Raw genomic sequence first — 20,631 nt, 5'->3', positions numbered from 1 at the left:
CTTGTAATTTGATTTGGTTGTTGTTTATGAAAATATGAACAGGTGCTGATCGGTACTGTTACTATAACGGTTAGATTGCCTCCTATACTAGCTGCTAAATGCTACAGATCATAATGGTACATGATCCCATGTGCAGAATAAGCCTAAACGTGTATTTCCTTTATTTAGCAGTCTGACATTATCAAGCAGGGAAGACACATAACGGGGGATTATGAATACCGAGAAGAACATGTGTAACAGTGCACATCATTTACTTAGGCAAAGGATTAATATAATGTGCTTTATTTTATTTTTTTTGTAAATTCCAGATCACTTCTATGATTGATGAAGATATGTGAGTGAATTTGCCAAACACTGAACAAAGAAATCTACTGCATCCTCCGGTAAGCGCTTTGACTGATGATCCTTCACTGCTCATTTCTGCTAATGATTGTTCATGTAATCGCAGATTTGCACACACATGTGCCGCTCGCATGGTGTTATCTTCAAAACAACTTTTACCAAATTAACTCGAATGTCGTAATTGGTGCTAAAAACGGTAAAGCATTCACGCTGTCGTGTCAGACGCTCATATTTCTTGAGCGCAGTCAAACAACGAATTTGTTTCGTGTTTTTGAGCGGCAACAGAACGTTCTGTATAACATGAGTCATAATTAGCAGTGGGGCCTCTCAAATCACTCGCTGCTTTGTTGCTCCCCCTTACAACGTCAGTGTCAGTTTTTATGTGATTATTAAAGGCAGGCACAATTACTGAGATGTGAGATTCTTTGGGGGGAAAAAAAATCTGTTTTAGCAGGCAGTCGGAGACATTCGTCTAAACAGCACATGTGGCATGAAGTGTTTCATCCTGAGCCTGTAATACACACTCGCTGCTTTCTGTCTGGTCTTGTGTACTGATGAGACGTGGAACAGCTCGAAGGTGAAAATGTTGTTTTTTTTGGTAGCATCTACATTATGCTAATGAGTTTGGGATGGGGGTGGAGCCATAAAGACCATATTGCCAGGAGAAGAGGGAGAGAAAAGAAGCCTGTAAATTATGGATGCAAACTGCCATTTCTGCCAGGGCAAAGAAAAGAGAGGCGCTAGGAGAAACAACAAGTCATGCATATCAGATTATCCTTCCTTTACCCCTCCTTCTCCCTCACTTTTACTAAATTTTCTTATCATACTTCTTGAGCAAACTTGCACACACAATCTGGGCTGTGTATCTCCAGTCACATGAGGGCCAGAGGTGCTGACTAGCTGGAATGCTTGGCCTAGTATTTCCTGATGCTCACACACACACACACACACACGTACACACACACAAACACACACGCACACTCGCATAAACACAGGCAAGGCTATATATTTGTGGATGGGTTTTTGTTTGAAAAAGTGAGTGTCAGACTGATGATACACAGATTTCTTTTAGTTTTCTTAGCTTTGTAGGGGATTTTACAAAGCTACCCTATGGTTTATAAGCTGATTTTAGGGATTTTTCTAAACATTTTTATTTAATGTATTTATGCACTGCTGTTCAAAAGTTTTAGATCAGAATGATTTTGTTTTTGTCATTTTTGAAAGAAGTCTCTCATTCGGATCAAGGCTGCATTTATTTGATCAAAAATATAGTAAAAAGTAATATTGTGAAATATTATTACAATTTAAAACAACTGTTTTCTGGTTTTATCATTTTTAAAATAGAATTCAATCCTGTTGTAGCAAAACTATTTTTTTAACAGCCATTACTCCAGTCTTAAGTGTCCCATGATCCTTAAATCCTGAAATAATTTTAATATGCTGATTTACTTACTATTTATTATTAGTTTTACTTATTATCAAAGTTTTGCTGCTTGTGACGTTGTGATGAAGAGCATTTATTGAAATGCAAAACTTATGTAACTTTATAAATGTCTTTACTGTCACTTTAGATCAATTTAATGCATCCTCTCTAAAAAGTATATATATCTTTCAAAAGTCTTGACCCCAAACTTTTCTGTATATGTGTCCGCATATACAGGTCCTTCTCAAAAAATTAGCATATTGTGATAAAGTTAATTATTTTCCATAATGTAATGATAAAAATTAAACTTTCATATATTTTAGATTCATTGCCCACCAACTGAAATATTTCAGGTCTTTTATTGTTTTAATACTGATGATTTTGGCATACAGCTCATGAAAACCCAAAATTCCTGTCTCAAAAAATTAGCATATCATGAAAAGGGTCTCTAAACAAGCTATTAACCTAATCATCTGAATCAACTAATTAACTCTAAACACCTGCAAAAGATTCCTGAGGCTTTTAAAAACTCCCAGCCTGTTTCATTACTCAAAACCGCAATCATGGGTAAGACTGCCGACCTGACTGCTGTCCAGAAGGCCATCATTGACACCCTCAAGCAAGAGGGTAAGACACGGAAAGAAATTTCTGAACAAATAGGCTGTTCCCAGAGTGCTGTATCAAGGCACCTCAGTGGGAAGTCTGTGGGAAGAAAAAAGTGTGGCAAAAAACGCTGCACAACGAGAAGAGGTGACCGGACCCTGAGGAAGATTGTGGAGAAGGACCAATTCCAGACCTTGGGGGACCTGCGGAAGCAGTGGACTGAGTCTGGAGTAGAAACATCCAGAGCCACCATGCACAGGCGTGTGCAGGAAATGGGCTACAGGTGCCGCATTCCCCAGGTCAAGCCACTTTTGAACCAGAAACAGCGGCAGAAGCGCCTGACCTGGGCTACAGAGAAGCAGCACTGGACTGTTGCTCAGTTTTGCATGTCATTCGGAAATCAAGGTGCCAGAGTCTGGAGGAAGACTGGGGAGAAGGAAATGCCAAAATGCCTGAAGTCCAGTGTCAAGTACCCACAGTCAGTGATGGTCTGCGGTGCCATGTCAGCTGCTGGTGTTGGTCTACTGTGTTTTATCAAGGGCAGGGTCAATGCAGCTAGCTATCAGGAGATTTTGGAGCACTTCATGCTTCCATCTGCTGAAAAGCTTTATGGAGATGAAGATTTCATTTTTCAGCACGACCTGGCACCTGCTCACAGTGCCAAAACCACTGGTAAATGGTTTACTGACCATGGTATTACTGTGCTCAATTGGCCTGCCAACTCTCCTGACCTGAACCCCATAGAGAATCTGTGGGATATTGTGAAGAGAAAGTTGAGAGACGCAAGACCCAACACTCTGGATGAGCTGAAGGCCGCTATCGAAGCATCCTGGGCCTCCATAACACCTCAGCAGTGCCACAGGCTGATTGCCTCCATGCCACGCCGCATTGAAGCAGTCATTTCTGCAAAAGGATTCCCGACCAAGTATTGACTATTGAGTTTATAACTGAACATAATTATTTGAAGGTTGACTTTTTTTTTTTGTATTAAAAACACTTCTTTTATTGGTCGGATGAAATATGCTAATTTTTTGAGACAGGAATTTTGGGTTTTCATGAGCTGTATGCCAAAATCATCAGTATTAAAACAATAAAACACCTGAAATATTTCAGTTGGTGTGCAATGAATCTAAAATATATGAAAGTTTAATTTTTATCATTACATTATGGAAAATAATTAACTTTATCACAATATGCTAATTTTTTGAGAAGGACCTGTATATATAATATTATTATTATTTTCGTTTTTTATATATAAATAATATTTAAGTAGATAATTAATTTCCGTTCAGATAAAGACGCTTTATTTGTTGTATTTACAGAAATGCTGTATGGAATCTTACCATCTGCTCTGGCATGTGATGTGACAAGCAATTATTTTGTTGAACTGAAATATGAATCATTTAGTTTAGCAATTGTACACAATCTTCACCAAAAAACAACAAAAACTCTATATAAAATAATGAGATAATGAAATTATGGCTAATTAAGTGCTGCATGCATTATAAAAACCTTACACAAGATATAATCTTTAATACTTTAAGATATAAAGATTACATTCTTTCAAACATTCTTAGAAATTTTCTATTTTCAACCTTTATGCCTGTTATTCAGTGATTCATTCTGTCCTGTTTTGTTCCCACCTTCACAAAACGGGGGAATTTCCGATAGTGGTGTGTTTCAGCGAGATCAGGTCAGAAGTGGGAGGACCTCTGTGAAAGTATGAGTTTGTGGGGGAATAATGGAGCCATTCTTCAGCTCTATGGAAGCCGCTGTACAGTGGCGTGTGGTGGACCTGCCAGAGGCACTGGGGTCTCCTTAAAATAGCTCCAACCCTCGAATGTCAGAAGCAAAGCTGAGACTGCGCACCAAACACTAGCCATTTGACCAAGAGCATCAAAAAAATCTTCATGAAGTCCTTGAGATTTTTGCTGTAGCCAGGACAACATCCAGTCGTAATATGTTAATCATGTTTTGATTTTGATCTAATATTGAAACGTGGCAGCCTTTTGACGTTTGTGCGGGAATACATTTCCGTATCATACCACAAACCCACAAATCTATGTGCATGCATGGCAGGCGGATCCAGAGAGTTAGCAGGTTGTCCATCAGGATGTTTGTTTAATAAAGATTCAAAAGGTCATTTAGTTGGACTATGCGGTCAGGATTATTTTAGTTATAATCAGAATGATTTCATACTAAGTCACATGTTTGACATGGGTTCATGATTTCTGTGATTAATTTGACTGCTTCTTGCAGTACATAGCTGAAAGCTTAGAGAAAACAGAAGAAAGGCTTTAAAATGAGCCCGGTCTGCCAATGAGTGACATCAGTAAGCAACTCTAACACTTCAAATATATCAGATTTTATTTCTTCTAGAGACCACACATCTGAAGTAACTGTAATCAGAACAATTTATGCTGTTTCTCTAATATTTATTATTGATGCTACTCGATTCTCAAAACAGGTGGACTAAACCATCAATGTGCAGTATTTCACCACCCGCAATCGAGATTTACCAGGCTTTCTTTCTTCTGTGAAATACAAAAGAGGATTTATTTTACCCATTAATTGAATTAAATCAATTGGGTAAAATTTTGATTTGACCCAAACTTTTTGTTCCACAGAAGAAAGAAATATGTAGAGGTATGGATCGACGATGATGAGAAATTTATGACAGAATTTTCACTTATGTATGAACTATCTTTTTAAAACAAGATGAATTGAGTTAAGAATTAAGCGAAAGTTAGATAAATACATTAAGAATAGGATTTTGTTGCATTGTAGATTGCACATTGTTCACTTAAGCTAGTGCTGTTTGCCGAGCGGATTTAATGTTGCACCATTAGTACTCACACAAAGCAGGCGGTAAACTCAGTTTTATTTACATTTTCTATTCTTTTTGAGTAGTAAATTCATTAATGATGCAGAGCATTGGAACTGTCTATTTCATACGTGTAGACAAACCTAATTTTATTTTAAAGAACTGTTTAAGGTGTCTGGATTACACTGAAGAAATGATGGTCCCATTAAAGTATGTCAGATTGCGGTAATCTGTTAGGTCACCTATAACCCCGTACAAGATGGGGAATCCTGAAATGCCAATTTCCTTCAGTACAGATTTTTTGGCGTGCTTGTGCCATTACCCGATTTGCATAAGTAGCAGAGCTTAAAAAATAGCCTAGTGTCTGATTTGAGCCTAACATGCTGGCAAAGTTAATGATGTGACAGTGGTATGACCATGTTAATGGTAAAATAAAGTCTACTGTACCAACTTCAACCAACAGATGAATTCCCGGTAGGGCCACCAGTGTTACGGGCACCTTGTGTGCTTCATCCTTTGGTCGGGTGAGCATAATCAATGGCCGAATGGTTTATAAATAACATACTTGATTTCTCTGGCTTAATGCTTGGCCATTGCAAGGTCCCGCCATGGCACTGCCTGTGTACTTTTAACCTTGCTTGTACAGACGGATGAGCACTAGAATCGACCATCCAAATGGGGATTGAAGAGAGCTGAGACAAATAACATTAGAGGGCAGAAGCAGAACAGAGGAGGCTGCGTTTTCTGAATACAGACACACGGGTAACCACACATTCCAACCAATCTCATTTCCAATAAATCATAATTTGAGAGATGTTGAGGAAGCTGCTTTGAAAGGGTAGCTTAGAAAGCTACTCATAATTTAACATAGTTAAACCACACTTTTTGAAGTAAAAGTTATTTTTGAAGCTATTTAAGGCAGTAATTTATTTTTAAATAGCACAAAACAATGATGTCTCAATAAGTGTGACAACTTGAATAGATACATTTACACATCAATTAATAAAACTAGAAAAAAACTAGCTTTTTTTTAATATAGTGATTTAACCACTTTTATCTGAATATTGAGCTACTTAACAGACATAAAATGTTGCTCAGCTACACAAATGAATCAGTGAATCTTTTTAGGAACCAGCTCATTTACATGAACCAACTGATTTTTCCGTCGGTTTGCTTGTTTTGTCATGCTACACTGCTAATTGTTGGATAAAGTAGCTTGATACTGCAAAAATGATTGTTTTAAACACAAGAAGCTACTGTCACGCTACTGAAAAATGAAGGTAGTAGTGTTTCATGTTTTAACACTGAACTGTCTCTTTAACTGACCCTTAGACAGTACGACATGTAATGGGCTCTTTACCTTATTTACAGCCCAGTTACGGTCCAAACTGTAAATATTCATGTTCTTGGAGCAGGCCGAGACATGATCTCATTCGCTTCTGCCAGGGCATCGCGTGTAGGCACAGGCTCTGCAGATGTAAATCGCGGTTTACTTCATTACATCATTAGCTGTGTTTCCTTGGGCCCTGGAGAAATGAGGTGAAACACGCTGGTTACTGTGTGCCCTCTGTGCCCTATCGAGCTGCAGAAACCCGCCAGTGAAGCTTATTTGCTCCTTCTATTTGCAGAGGATATTCTGTGGAGATCCTGTTGAATTTCTTGGACAAATTGAACTTCTGTGCACATCTAAATTATGGAACAGTTGCCAATTTAGAAAAGCTTTTTTTGGCGTTTATCATATCATTGCAGCTTTATTTGCCTCTTCATTGATTTCCGGGTGATTGGATTTCAACAGATGAAAGATGGCAGATATCATTGAAAGGTTTTTTCAAAACCGCTCTGCACAATAGCGCTCCAAGGTAAAGTGTTAAAAGAGAAGCTCTTGTTTATGAAAGGGGTGTGTAGAGCTTAGTGCAGGTGCAGAAATAGATCATCCTTACAGTATAATGTCTTTGTTGTGGACTCCTTCCTACTAACGCGTTTGCTCTGACGAGTTTGTTTTAGGAATTAGATAAATATTGAAAAGTCTGCTGTAAAAGTAAAGGAATCAATGATTAAAAACATGTTTTTGTTTTGAACAACTGTCAATTATGGATGAAGTATTCAACTTGAGGATCCAAGTTTGATCCACACATTAAATGGTCATGTGTTATTTATCAATGTAAAGGTCTTGACTAGAAGAATACACGCATGTTATAGATATGCAAGATGCATAAATAGTTCAATTGAATAAAAGCAGTCAACCTGAGGCACATTTTTGAAAACGTTGAGAACGTTGGCTGCAATTTCACTATTGGTATCAAGAATAATTTCATTATACATTTTATATGTTTTGCACCTCCAGAACATGAAAACCTGAGAACAACAAATGGACGAAAGAAAGACTCACAGAATCCCAGCGGTGTATATATGTGTGTTTGAAGTACACACAACATTCAAAAGCCTCTCATTACGAGCAGTGGAAGCTTGTCAGTGTGCCAGTTAAGTGTTGGTGTGAGTAGACCAGTGCGGCCTCTTGTACTCACTCGATTACGCACCTAATCAAATCACCTGCTTGTTTATACGCTCGGTACTCCTGCATCAGAAAAGCAGCCTCGCTTCATTCATACCGCCCGTTTTCCTCAGAGGACCTCCAAACAATGTCCATAAGCCCAGTGGTCTGTGCTTTCCTCCCAAAGGCCGGCTGCTGGATTTGGATTTCACTTTCTTGGTGGACTCTGAATCCTCATGCACTGTAACATGTTCAAACGGTTTTCCGCATGCTTTTAGGAATCTTCTCATGTTCTGAAGCAGCGATTGATTTGTTTAGAGCTGGTGGCATCATAATCACCCCACAAGTGGAGGGAGCTGAGTTACATTTTCCGCTCTGTTATACTTGCGTTATTGGAGTGTGGCTTTCCTGAATGCGCTGGCTGAGAGTTTGTGGATATTGCATTACAACAATATTGTCTCTGTATGCGCTTAGTTATTCGCAGAGAGACATACTACAAATGGCCGGGTTGCTGCTTGTTTAAATGCTCCCAAGCATGGCTAATGCCTGGATTATCTCCTAGAGAAATGATTTAGTGAAAATAATGGCTTCACAATGGCCCCACTGCAGCAGATATACCCACCAACCCAATAACCAGTCCTTTGAGAGACTGTATTGATTGTGGCAATAATATTGCCCTATTCCTATATAATAAAGATATGAATACATGTATAAAAAGCTGAATTAAAAAAAAATATATTCCAAATTCATCTTGTGCTGAGCCCACCTGATGATGGATCCGAAAAAAGAAAAGAAATAGCAAGCATGGAAACGTGGGTTTGGAAAACATACTTTTTTTCGTTTCCTGTGAGAAGTGCAGAGATCATCAGAAATATTGGCATAACTTCACCCGGCTCATTGTCTCCGGTCGGAGCCCCTCCACCCCCCGCTCTGTGTTTACGCCGAGACACTGTGCCTGCCTTAGGATCAGATATGACATCATTTGGCCACAGCTGCGGGCCGCACACGAGGCGTGGAGAGGGAACAATTGACCAGGGGGGACGCAGGAAGAGCCGACTGACCTGATTGCTCAGCTGGCCGAGCAACTGGGAAGGAAGGCCCAAGGCAGAGTCGTGGATGTGAGGAGGGGTGATGGTGGTGGACAGTGCCCTAGTCACTCTCCCCTCCCCCTGGATGCATCCGCATCCTCGTTCACATTCACCCTGCCCTCTGCTGTTCTCCTGCCTGCCTGCCTCTCTGAGCCAAAGCAGATTTGTACATGAAAAATGATCTACAATCTATGTGGCTGTATCAGCTTCCAGATATAGACGTTCCTGATAGGCCTAATCCCCTTTAAAGAGGGCTTTATCCCGCTCACTGAAAAGCCATGGACAAAAGCACATTCTTTTATCTCTGTACCTCAGTATGCTCTAAATATGCACCATGTTTTGAGCTGTGACACCAATCTGTCCCGATCGGCTTGTGTTCGGTTAACATGGTAGGCAGGAAAGGTTATTTGTATAAATGTTAGCGCAATCTGTATTGCATTGATAGTTCTTAATTATTAGACGCGCAGCTGCTGCCTGAATATGAATCAGATGGACGTTTCATCTATGTATAGACAGACAGCTGGAAAGGCCACAATGCATATGACCTACCACATGTTCATTTCCATACAGAAAGAAAGAAGACTCCAGTTTACAATAACTTTGATATGAGAAACAATCCTGTGGAGAATAAAGAGTATGTTATTTTATAATTGCATTTTGATATTATATTAGTGTTATTCATATTAATTGTAATATAATTAGTTGATTAATAATATTTTTTCAGTATTTCTGTCTCTTTTTTCTGTCAGAATTTTGGCTTTTAAGGTTACATCTTTCCAATACCCTTTGGAGCCTGCTTAACTTGCCCAAAAAAGAAGAAAAAAGAAAACTGTCATTCCGTCACGCTGTTCTATACCTGTATGCATTTAAAGAAGATATTTTGAAGATTGTTAAATGGAAACTGTTTTTGTCCATACAATGAAAGTCAATGGGGTCCAAAACAACACTGAACCTCATGGACATCTTTCATGATCTCTTTTAATATCTTCTTTTGTGTTCCACAGAAGAAGAAAAATGAATACGGGTTTAGAATGACATGAGGTCCAGAATGTTTTATTTGTGGACAGGGAATAAAAGCCTGAAAATAGATGAAAAACCAGAGCACATAAATACAACACGGGGCAATAGGGTGTATTTGTGCGTGTATGTTTGCGTCTGGGTTAGAGATTGCGATAGCCCTTTCCTTCTTAAGAGATATGTTTTCAGTGCAAGGAGCCGATTCCCGTGAGGCGGGTGATCCTTTTTAATGACAGGGATTCATCTGTTAGCGTCCCTCAGGCCCCACGCAGCACTGTGCGACGCGGCTCCCAGCAGCCCAGAGAAAATGGGCGGCAGGCTCAGGAGAGCGCACCTCCTCAGCCCCTCAAGATGCCGTGTGGGAGTTTAATTACTCCTGCGGCCACAAACCGCAGCTTACGCGCTCTCATTACTACGAATGCCTTCATTCTCTGCTGTTTTTAATCATTTTTAGGCAAAAATATCACACCGGAGCTGCCTGTGCCAGAGTGAAAAAATAGAACAAGAGCAGAAAGCAAGAGATTGGTCTTGTGAGGGGGGGAGCGGTTGGGGAGGTTGTGTCTGTGTGTAAATAGGGGGTCGAAGTGAGGGTGCTAGCCTTCAGGGAGGAGATGGGGCTTAGAGACAGGACTTTGGATTAGTAACTCAACAAAAAGGACTAAACATCTATTCAGTCAGGTCCTTCTGGTCTTTAGGGCCTATTCCTGCTGCTTTAATGAACTTATTTGGACACAGTGTAGTTCATCCACCACTGCTTAGAAGAGTCAGGCTACAATGTGTCTCCTCATATTTGCTTTAGACTTTAAAGTGTCACCACTTGGAGTAGCCCACTATTTAAAGTGTTATCCAGGATAATTTGAGATGTTCCAAGAGGATCTTGTGTTTCAAGTGAACTGAAGGTTTCCAGCTTCCATTGCTCAATAGTTATGTTCCAATTTGCTAATTTAATTAGAATATTGCCATTTTAGCGAATAATGCAGAGTTTACATGTTAGGTAAAAATCGGCATCAGATTGTAGCAAATTACGTACTCGGTTACTAACGTAACCTCGGTTCTCTCTAGAGAGGGAACGAGTACTGCGTAATATCTTACGCTATGGGGAAAACCTCTTTTCCACGAGATATTGAAGCCAAAAATTATCCTTTAATTTTGATTAATGTAAAACGCTGTGCGGCAGCGTGCAGACATAGGCAAGACGGCTCGCGCGCCTATTGGCTGCCCTGCGGCCACAGCAGCAAGCCTATCGAGAGAGGCCCTGCGTGACGTGACGTCCAATGGGGGTACTTAGCGCCCATTTCGTCGCGTCCCGCCAGAATAGGCGTGGCCTTGGCCTATAAATACGCTCGACAGGCTGATACAAACTGGTTTTCAACGTTGAAGCGAACCAGCGCTGTTGTATGCACGGCAAGATACGCAGTACTCGTTCCCTCTCTAGAGAGAACCGAGGTTACGTTAGTAACCGAGTACGTTCTCTTACGAGAGTATCTCTCGTACTGCGTAATATCTTACGCTATGGGGAACACAATGTAAGACGCCGTGCGTACTGGGATCCGACACCAAAGTCCCAAGGGCAGTAGCCCGGGGCTCATATAGTGCATAATCACCGTAGACTCACAGAGAGTCGGAGAAGAGAGGCTACCAGCATCATTCCCCACGTAATAGCATCCCATAGGAGCTAGTTATGTCAACAATATATCCCGCAGACAGGGTGAACGCGTTCAGCCTGAACTGGGCAAAAATACGGGCCATTCAACACCCATGGAGGTGTTCCATCGATCAGTGAGTGATACTCAATCAAAACTCAGCATTTTGCGCCGGCGCAGCGGGACAGATAGTACTGAATTCTAGACCGACAGCAGCTTGGCCTGTAAGGCGGGAACTTCTAGGTTATAGAACCTTATAAATGTAGACGGCGAGGCCCAGCCTGCCGCCATACAGATATCATGCAAGGAAATCCCACTAGACCACGCCCACGAAGAGGCCACGCCTCTCGTGGAGTGCGCTCTGACACCCAAAGGACACTGCAGGCCCTTAGAGGTGTAAGCCAGCGCTATGGCATCGACTATCCATCTGGATAGGCTCTGTTTTGATGCGGCCAGTCCCTTGGAGCGTCCGCCAAACAAAACAAAGAGCTGCTCGGTCTGCCTGAAGACAGACGAGCGGGACACATAAGCTCTCAGCACCCTGACGGGGCAAAGGAGATTAGCATCCGCTTCCTCATTGTTCACCGGGAGGGCGCACAGGGAAATAACCTGGGCCCTGAACGGTGTGTTGAGGGATTTTGGCACGTACCCGTGCCTTGGTTTGAGTATGACTTTTGAGTCATTAGGCCCAAACTCAATACAGGACGCGCTTACTGAAAGCGCTTGCAAGTCCCCCACGCGCTTCATTGAAGCAAGAGCCACAAGAAATACCGTTTTGAAAGACAGGTGCTTCATGTCTGACAAATGGATTGGCTCGAATGGGGCACCTTTCAGGGCTTCCAGAACCGTAGAAAGGTCCCACATAGGGACTGAGGGAGGTCTGGAAGGATTCAGCCTCCGCGCTCCCCTGAGGAATCGCACGACAAGGTCGTTCTTCCCCAGTGACTGGCCAGACGTCGGTTTTGCAAACGCCGCTATGGCCGCCACGTATACTTTGAGCGTGGACGGGGTTCTACCCTTATCCAGCAGCTCCTGAAGGAAGGAGAGCACTTCCGTAACCCCGCAGTCTACGGGTGTAAAGCCCTGAGCTTGACACCAGGTAGAGAACACTGACCATTTCGAGGAGTAGAGCCGTCTAGTAGACGGGGCCCTAGCCTGCGTGATCGTGTTTAACACTCCCTCCGGGAGGTTAGCGGGTACCCGTTGATGGCCCACACATGTAGGGACCATAACTCCGGGCGAGGATGCCAAATCGAGCCCTTTGCCTGAGAGAGGAGGTCTCTCCTCACCGGTATCGGCCACGGGGCAGTGCTGGCCAGCTGCATCAGGACTGGGAACCAGGTTTGGTTCGTCCATAGCGGAGCCACGAGCAGCACTGGGCATCCATTTTCCCTGATTCGTTCCAGCACTTGGGGCAGGAGCGAGACGGGGGGAAAAGCATAGAGGGGGCGTCGGGGCCATACGTGGGCCAGCGCGTCCCTGCTCTTGGAGAAAAAGTCCGGACAGTGAGCGTTTTCCTGGGACGCGAACAGGTCCACCTGCGCTCTGCCGAATGTCTCCCACAGCAGTTGGATCGTCTGCGGGTGCAGCGACCATTCCCCTGCTGGGACATTGTTTCTGGACAGTCTGTCTGGTCCCAGATTCAGGTGACCAGGCACATGCGCTGCTTTCAGTGAAAGCAGGTTGTGCTGAGCCCAGCCCAGGAGGCGTTTCGTCAGCCTGTAAAGGCTTCGGGACCTGGTGCCGCCCTGGTGATTTATGTATGCCACCACTGACATGTTGTCCGACCGGACTAAGACGTGGCGGCCTTTTATCTGGGGACAAAAACGCCTTAGCGCGTTGTCTACTGCCAGCATTTCTAAACAGTTTATGTGTAGGAGCTTCTCCCGTTCTGACCACTGGCCAAAGAACGGTCTGCCCTCGAGCAGTGCTCCCCACCCCGAGGTGGAGGCGTCCGTGGACACCACCATCACACTCGAGGGAGTCCCCAGACTCACGCCTGACTGGTACCAGTCGGCTTTTTTCCAAGGTTTCAGAGCCGAGACGCATTTCCTGTCGACCCTGAGGCGAAACAGACCAGCGGCCCAAGCCCCGGGCGGAACTCGTGCTTTCAGCCATAACTGCAGTGGGCGCATGCGAAGCAGGCCCAGCTGAAGTACTGAAGATGCTGAGGCCATAAGGCCCAGCATTTTCTGAAACCGTTTGAGCTGGACTATAGAGCCGCGGCGGAAGGATTTCACGGCGCGCTGAATGTTCAGTCCTCGCTCCGGCGACAGACGTGCTGTCATAGACAGGGAGTCCATCACTGTTCCCAGGAAGGAGATTTCCTGGCTGGGAGACAGCGAACTCTTCGCCCAATTGACTGTGAGACCCAAATTCTCGAGATGCTCGAGTAATGCGGTCTTGTGTTCTATGAGCTCTGATCGTGATCGAGCTAGAATCAACCAGTCGTCCAAGTAGTTCAAAACTCGCATGCCCTGAAGTCTCAGGGGTGCGAGAGCCGCGTCCATGCACTTCGTGAATATACGGGGTGCTGGAGACAGGCCGAACGGTAGGACTGTGTATTGATATGCCTGGCCCTCGAAGGCGAATCTCAAGAATCGCCTGTGACGTGACGCAATCTGTATTTGGAAATAGGCGTCTTTCAGATCTATTGACATGAACCAGTCTCCCTGGCGCACGTGCGCGAGGATTTTGCTGGTTGTCAGCATTTTGAACTTGCGTTTCAGAAGCGCTTTGTTCAATTGTCGCAGATCTAGAATGGGTCTGAGACCCCCGTCTTTTTTCGGTACCAGAAAATATCTGCTGTATACACCCCCTTCGCTCTGAGCCTGAGATAAAGGTTCTATGGCCCCTTTGCTCAGTAGTTTCGCTATTTCGGTTCGAAGTAGATGAGATACTTCGTTGTCCACCGTGGTTTCGACACGCGCCGTGCAACGGCGGGGACGTCGAGCGAACTGTAGCGAATAGCCTCTCTTTATAGTGTTCAACACCCATTCTGATACCCCGGGAAGCATTGCCCATGCATTCGCGTGGATAGCTAGAGGCAGAATGATATCCGGGCTCTGGCCGCGGCACAGCGGCGGCTGCAGAGCTTCGGTGTGCTGAGACATGAACACTGCGTTTAGAGTGCGCGAGGCGGGGGGCGCGCCGATCACGGCGGGCAGGCTGTTCGCACTCGCTTTCTCTATGACACATTGTGGAGAGAGAACGAGCGGGACAAGCCCCGTAGGGTTCAGCGTGTCTGTGAGTGAATGTGGGCGCGGGACAGCGGGCACATTTACTGCACTGAAAACACCGTCGGCTTGCGCTGACTGAATATGTGTTGGTTTCGTTTTTACAGAAACCGTGGGACACGCACTGTGTAGTGTTTGTGGGCACTGTGTCGTGGGCACATTCACTACGTTTGCACAATCGACATGAGTCGATTTTATTTGTGCTAGCCCTGAACTGTGGCGGGCTGTGTCTGTGTGTGGGAATGGGCACTGTGACGTGGGCATTCTTACAACACTCATAACACCATCGGCTATGGCCGGGACACCAGAAAATACACTCTTTATTGGATTTATCTGGGTAGCCGTAAAAACGGCTGTTGTGTGCAGGCAAGCGGGCAAATGAACCGACTTGTTGACTGCTAAATACACTGGAACAGTCACATCGCATGGAACTGGACGAGCGAAATGTTTCGGTGAAAATCCGGCCGCAGCGAGATTTGAACACCGTCGCTTTCCTAGGATGGCTAGGAAGGCTTTGAGACCTCGGGCTTGATCTCAATCCTCGGCCGGGGCCCGCGCTGAGGGGGGCGGCGTCCAGCAGAGCGAGAGCGCGGTCTCTGTTCTCGGGCCTGGCGGCGCTGAGAAGCGGCGGCGGGTGGTGCAGGCTGTGGCTGTGAGCTGCGGGCAGACGGCTGTTTCGAGCGACCTGCTGCGGAGCTAGAGCGCTTCGGGAGGAAGTGCTTCATAGCCTGCGATGTCTTCTGAACCTCCTGGAATCTGTCCGCGAAATCTTTGACGGCAGATCCGAAGAGGCCCACTGGCGAAATGGGCGCGTCGAGAAACACAGAGCGCTCCGAATCCGTCATTTCAGACAGCGTTAGCCATAGGTGTCTCTCAGCCACGGTGAGAGAGGCCATGTTCCGCCCAACGGCCTGTGCAGCAGATTTAGCGGCGCGAAGAGCCAGGTCTGTAGCGCTCCTTAAATCCGCAACGCTGATCGATCCCACGCCTTCCTCGTCCATTTTTCGGAGAAGGTCGGCCTGGAAGATCTGCAGGATGGCCATTGTGTGTAGCGCCGACACAGCTTGCCCGGCGGCGGTGTAAGTGCGACCGTGCATGGCTGACGTCACTCGGCAGGCTTTAGATGGCAACACCGTCTGTGCTCGCCGTCCAGCAGAGGGCGGGCAGAGATGTGATGCTACCGCTGCTTCCACAGGAGGAAGAGAAAGGTACCCTCTGTCTTTCGCACCGTCTACAGTGGAGAATGCAGCAGAGACAGATGTACGCATTCTGGCCGAGAAGGGGGCGTTCCAAGACCTCGCGACTTCTTCGTGAAGCTCAGGAAGAAAAGGCGCGGGTCTGGACTGTGATGGGGCGTGGTCCTTCTTGAGGAAACATCCATCCAGTCGGTTGCGCGGGGGTTGCGCGGGCGCCTCCCAGTCGAGGCCGAGGTTGTCGACGGCTTGAGAGAGCAGACGCATCAACTCAGACTCAATGCCCGCTCTTTTCCCGGAAGGCTCGCGAACAGCGGAGGGGAGGTCCACAGAGCTCGCCCAATCTTCGCTGTCCGACGCCAGGATAGAACAAGCCTCGGCTGTTTCGTCGATCTCAATGGCGGAAGCGGTGGCAGACGGCGGCCGCTGTCCATCGGTGAGTGACTCGAGCGATGCCGGCGAAGCTAGCGGGCGAACCGGCGAGCTTAGGCGGGCAGGAGAGGGCTCGGGAACGCGCTGAGCGCGGCGCTTTTTACGGCGCGGCGTCACAGCGGGTTGAAGTGCAGGCTCTGAGAAGGATGCCAGGCGAGTCCTCAGAGTCACCATAGGCATTAGCTCGCAATGAGGGCATCCGCCTTCGACGAGAGCGAGAGCCGCATGATCCTCACCCAGGCAGGAAGCGCAGATGACATGACGGTCCCCGTCGCTGAGTGTGGCTCGGCACGAGCCGCAGGATCTTTGCATCTTTAAAAAGACGCTTGCTCTTTTAGAACAGATAGAAAACAGAGATAGAGTGTGAGTCGCAGCGGCGAACACACACTCAGCAGTGAAAAGGATATGAACGCCGGAAAGCGTAGCAGGTACGGCGGCTGAAGGCGGCGAGGTGCAGGCCAGCGACTTCAGGCTCGAAGGCTCGTCCCGCAGAAGGCTTACAATCAGACGGCGCGGCTTCTCACTCCGGATCCAGCGATGCAGTAGTGCTTCGCTGAAGAGTTGAAAATCAGTTTGTATCAGCCTGTCGAGCGTATTTATAGGCCAAGGCCACGCCTATTCTGGCGGGACGCGACGAAATGGGCGCTAAGTACCCCCATTGGACGTCACGTCACGCAGGGCCTCTCTCGATAGGCTTGCTGCTGTGGCCGCAGGGCAGCCAATAGGCGCGCGAGCCGTCTTGCCTATGTCTGCACGCTGCCGCACAGCGTTTTACATTAATCAAAATTAAAGGATAATTTTTGGCTTCAATATCTCGTGGAAAAGAGGTTTTCCCCATAGCGTAAGATATTACGCAGTACGAGAGATACTCTCGTAAGAGAACCTGCCAGATACAGATGTCACACTTTTTTTGAGGATTGTTTCCATTTGTACATTATGTATGTTTTCCTACTAAATGAAATTTGAAACAAAAGAAGATATTTTTTATATCTTTTTGATAGAATTTTTTTTTGATAGAAAATAACTGTTTTTCTCCATATAATGAAAATCCAAACGACACAACTTATCTGAAAATTAAAATACAAAATGGATGGAATCTGGCTAATGTCATTCACTTGCTTATTTAATTAGTGACCTAGAAATAGTGCATAATCTGACATATTAGCATTGCTTTTACAAAAAAAAAAATGAATGCTTTAGGCTGTTTTATTTTGTTTTGAGGTTAGAATTAGATTTTCATTAGATTTCCATCAAAATGAGATTTTTTTGTGTGCGTGTGTGTGTGTGTGTGTGTGTTCGTGTGTGTTCTTTCATTCGTTCCCATCATCAATTATCAGTCCACATGCACCCTTCATTCCCATACTGTTTGTGCTGTTAAATGTGCCAAGACTGTGCACTACTGTTTGTCAGTTAAATGTACTCCCTGTGAGGTAATGAGTGGCAACCCAATATGTGCAGCATTATCCTTTTAATTAGCGTTAGTCCACTAGCTGTTGTCTAATGAGGTCATGTCAATATTGAGTCTTATACTTCCCTTCCAGAGAGCAGACACACTGCCCTCTTCACTGGTTTGGTTATAGCGAACTGGCCAATGATCTTGTTTTGTGTATTTATCCATTTCTTCACTGCCAATCTGTTAAAAGCTTTCTAAAAGGGTCTATGTCATCTGTTCTACATAAACAATCACCCTTCTGATGGTTACACTTGCAATTGGATCTGTCTGAAAGAGTCTCTTCCTTCCCTCTTGTCTGTCTCTCGCTTTCTCAGCCTGGTTGTCTCTGAGAGAGTGTGAGACATGTTACTGGCTCTAACCCGGCTCTCGGGGGCCTGCTTTGGGTGGCTGCCGTCTGCATCAAGGGGAATTTCTGCAGACATTGTGCAGGCTCTCATATCATTACCATTCTCCTTCTCTGAGCCTTTGTTCCCCCATTCGCCTGCTCTGGCGGTGAGCTGACACGCGGCGTTTTGTCGACGTGAAAACCAACCACCAAACAGCGCGTCTCCTGACGTAGCGCCATGCAGAGGACAAGCTGACTGTCACTCCTCCGCTTGTCTGTCCCTCCTCCCCCAACTGTGTCATCTTAAATCTGTTCATCTGTTAACAAAGCATCAGACAGCTTATTATGAAGGTGTGAAAAGCAGGGAAAATCACTCCACATTCCTGCATTGAGACGCTGTGTCAAAAAGCCAGTTTCAGTGAAAGCATATAAATAGTAGCGCAGATCTTTTGTGATCCACTTTTGCATGCATTACTCTGCTAATAAAAGTTTTTTTTATTAATCAGTGTGTGTATGTGTGTGTATGTGTGCATAAAATAACTCAATTTTTTTATTTTTTAAATATTTTAATATAATTATTTTTTACTTAGAGGTACAAATTTAATTGATTTTTTTATTAATCATGCATTTTGTGTGTATGTATGTATATGTGTGTATATATATGTGTATGTATGTATGTATGTATATATATAAGCTTGCTTGTATCTTTCCTGGGATGCGCACCCTGGCCAGTTGTCTCCTGCATCCTGCATAGCTGATCGGCAACACGGGAGCTTAAGTTTCAACCTGTGCCGTGGCCCAGTGTGCTGGGCCCCAGCCAGGGTTCAGGGGTCACACTTGTGAGGCATGTGTGTGGAAGGGGGGACTCAGTTTGGGGCCCCAGCCTCACACAATATGTCCATCAGCAAATCTCTTTGTTTTCTCCCCTCTTAACCGCTCAAGTCCCCACTCTGTATCCAAGGAAATGTTGCCAGGGGAGATGCGGTACGAGAACCTAGGGTTATGTGCGGATGCTCTGTTGGCCTTGATAAATGCGTGGTGTCCAAGGCATCCCTGATTATTTTGCTCCTGCTTCTTTCCTTTTGCCTTTGCTGCTCCTGGGGGACCCATGCATTCTGTGTACATGTGTGTGCGAGCTGGTGTGTGCATGTGTGAGTGCTTCCATATGTCTAGACAAGAGTGGAATCCCAGGGGCCCCACACGTTTAGACTCAGGATATTAAATGACCTAATGGCCATGTTATTTGTGTAGGATTCATTTAGAGAATCTGGCGAGGAGCATTAAATCATAATGAAGAGGGTATGAATTTTGATCGAAGGCGGAGGGCTGCTTTGGGAGCAAGTCCAGGTAAAGCTTTGGCTAAAACCGCTGCATAAAACCCTCATTGTGAGCTCCAGGCTGTGACCGAAGCACACAGACAAGTTTCAACAGCCAGACATAGACACGACACGACCAGAGCTTAAGAGGTACACGCTCAGACCGCTCCAACAGTAAAGAAAAATGATTAATACCTAAACAAGACAGGGCAGACGTCCTCACTCGCTCTGTTATAAGAATCAAATCCCTTTAAGAGCCCCAAAATAAAACACTTTTGCTGGTCTTGTATAAACTTGGATGATTAGTTTTGTCATTGCATTCAGAATCAACAGTATGTTTGGGGATTGCAGCATCAGGTTATATCTGAAACATCATCTTGGTGAAGTCTGAGCCTCATTAAGATAAGAGAGAGACTGCTTCAGACACTTTATGTAATGACTGCCTTTGATGTTCTGGGCAGGCTAGGACAACAGTCCTCCAGTCGACTTCTGAAGAATTCAGTCGTAAGTATGCTTACCTTTGCCCGGCATACATTTTTTCCTTCATGACACCAATAGAAAGGCGTTTTTTAGAAGTTTTTATTTGTTTGAAGTTTGAATTTTTATATACTACTGTTCAGAAGTTTGGGGTGTGCAAGATCTTTTTTTTTTTTTTTTTAAAGAAGTCTCTTCAGATCACTAAGGTTGTATTTATTTGATAAAAAAATACAGTAAAAACTGTGAAATATTGTGAAATATTATTACAGTTTTTACTGTTACAGTTTTACTTTAATTTTACTGTTTACTGTTAACTATCTATTTTAATATATTTTAAAATTGTATTTATTTCTGTGATGACAGCTGAATTTTTTTGCATCATCAGTCTTCAGTGTCACATGATCCCTCAGAAATCATTCTAATATGCTGATTTGCTGTTCAAGAAACATTTCCTATTATCAGTGTTAAAAAAGTTCAAAACATTGTACATTATATTGTAACAATGGAAAAGTCTTTGTCACTTTTGATAAATTTTGTGCATCCCTGCATTAAAGTATACATTGCTTTAAAAAATAAAAAAAGGGAACATGGATGAAAATGGACACAAAATATTTTATATATACATATAGGCACTAGTTTATGCTCTAGTGCTCCTTTAAGCATACAAATGCTTAACCAGATTTTTGGCTACTGCATTTTTATGATACCTACATGATGCTTTGTCGTATCCTGATTAGTTTGCAAAGACATCTATTAGCCAATTTTAAA

At 44.5% G+C, this 20,631-nt stretch overlaps 1 protein-coding gene across 1 annotated transcript in view; it reads left to right on the top strand.

Moving 5' to 3' along the window:
- Nucleotides 1-20,631, top strand: part of zmiz1a (zinc finger, MIZ-type containing 1a) — a 143,388-nt gene that overhangs the window by 56,277 nt on the left and 66,480 nt on the right. Inside the window, exon 3 of the mRNA XM_077236786.1 lies at nucleotides 309-383. The gene's annotated coding sequence lies outside the window, so the exon portion shown is untranslated. The remainder of the gene's footprint in view (nucleotides 1-308; nucleotides 384-20,631) is intronic.

This window comes from Siphateles boraxobius, unplaced genomic scaffold (genome assembly GCF_051911475.1).
Source record: "Siphateles boraxobius isolate OS27281-9 unplaced genomic scaffold, OSU_SipBor_1 20, whole genome shotgun sequence".
NCBI classification, from domain to species: domain Eukaryota; kingdom Metazoa; phylum Chordata; class Actinopteri; order Cypriniformes; family Leuciscidae; genus Siphateles; species Siphateles boraxobius.
This window is presented reverse-complemented; position numbering and strand designations above follow the sequence as displayed.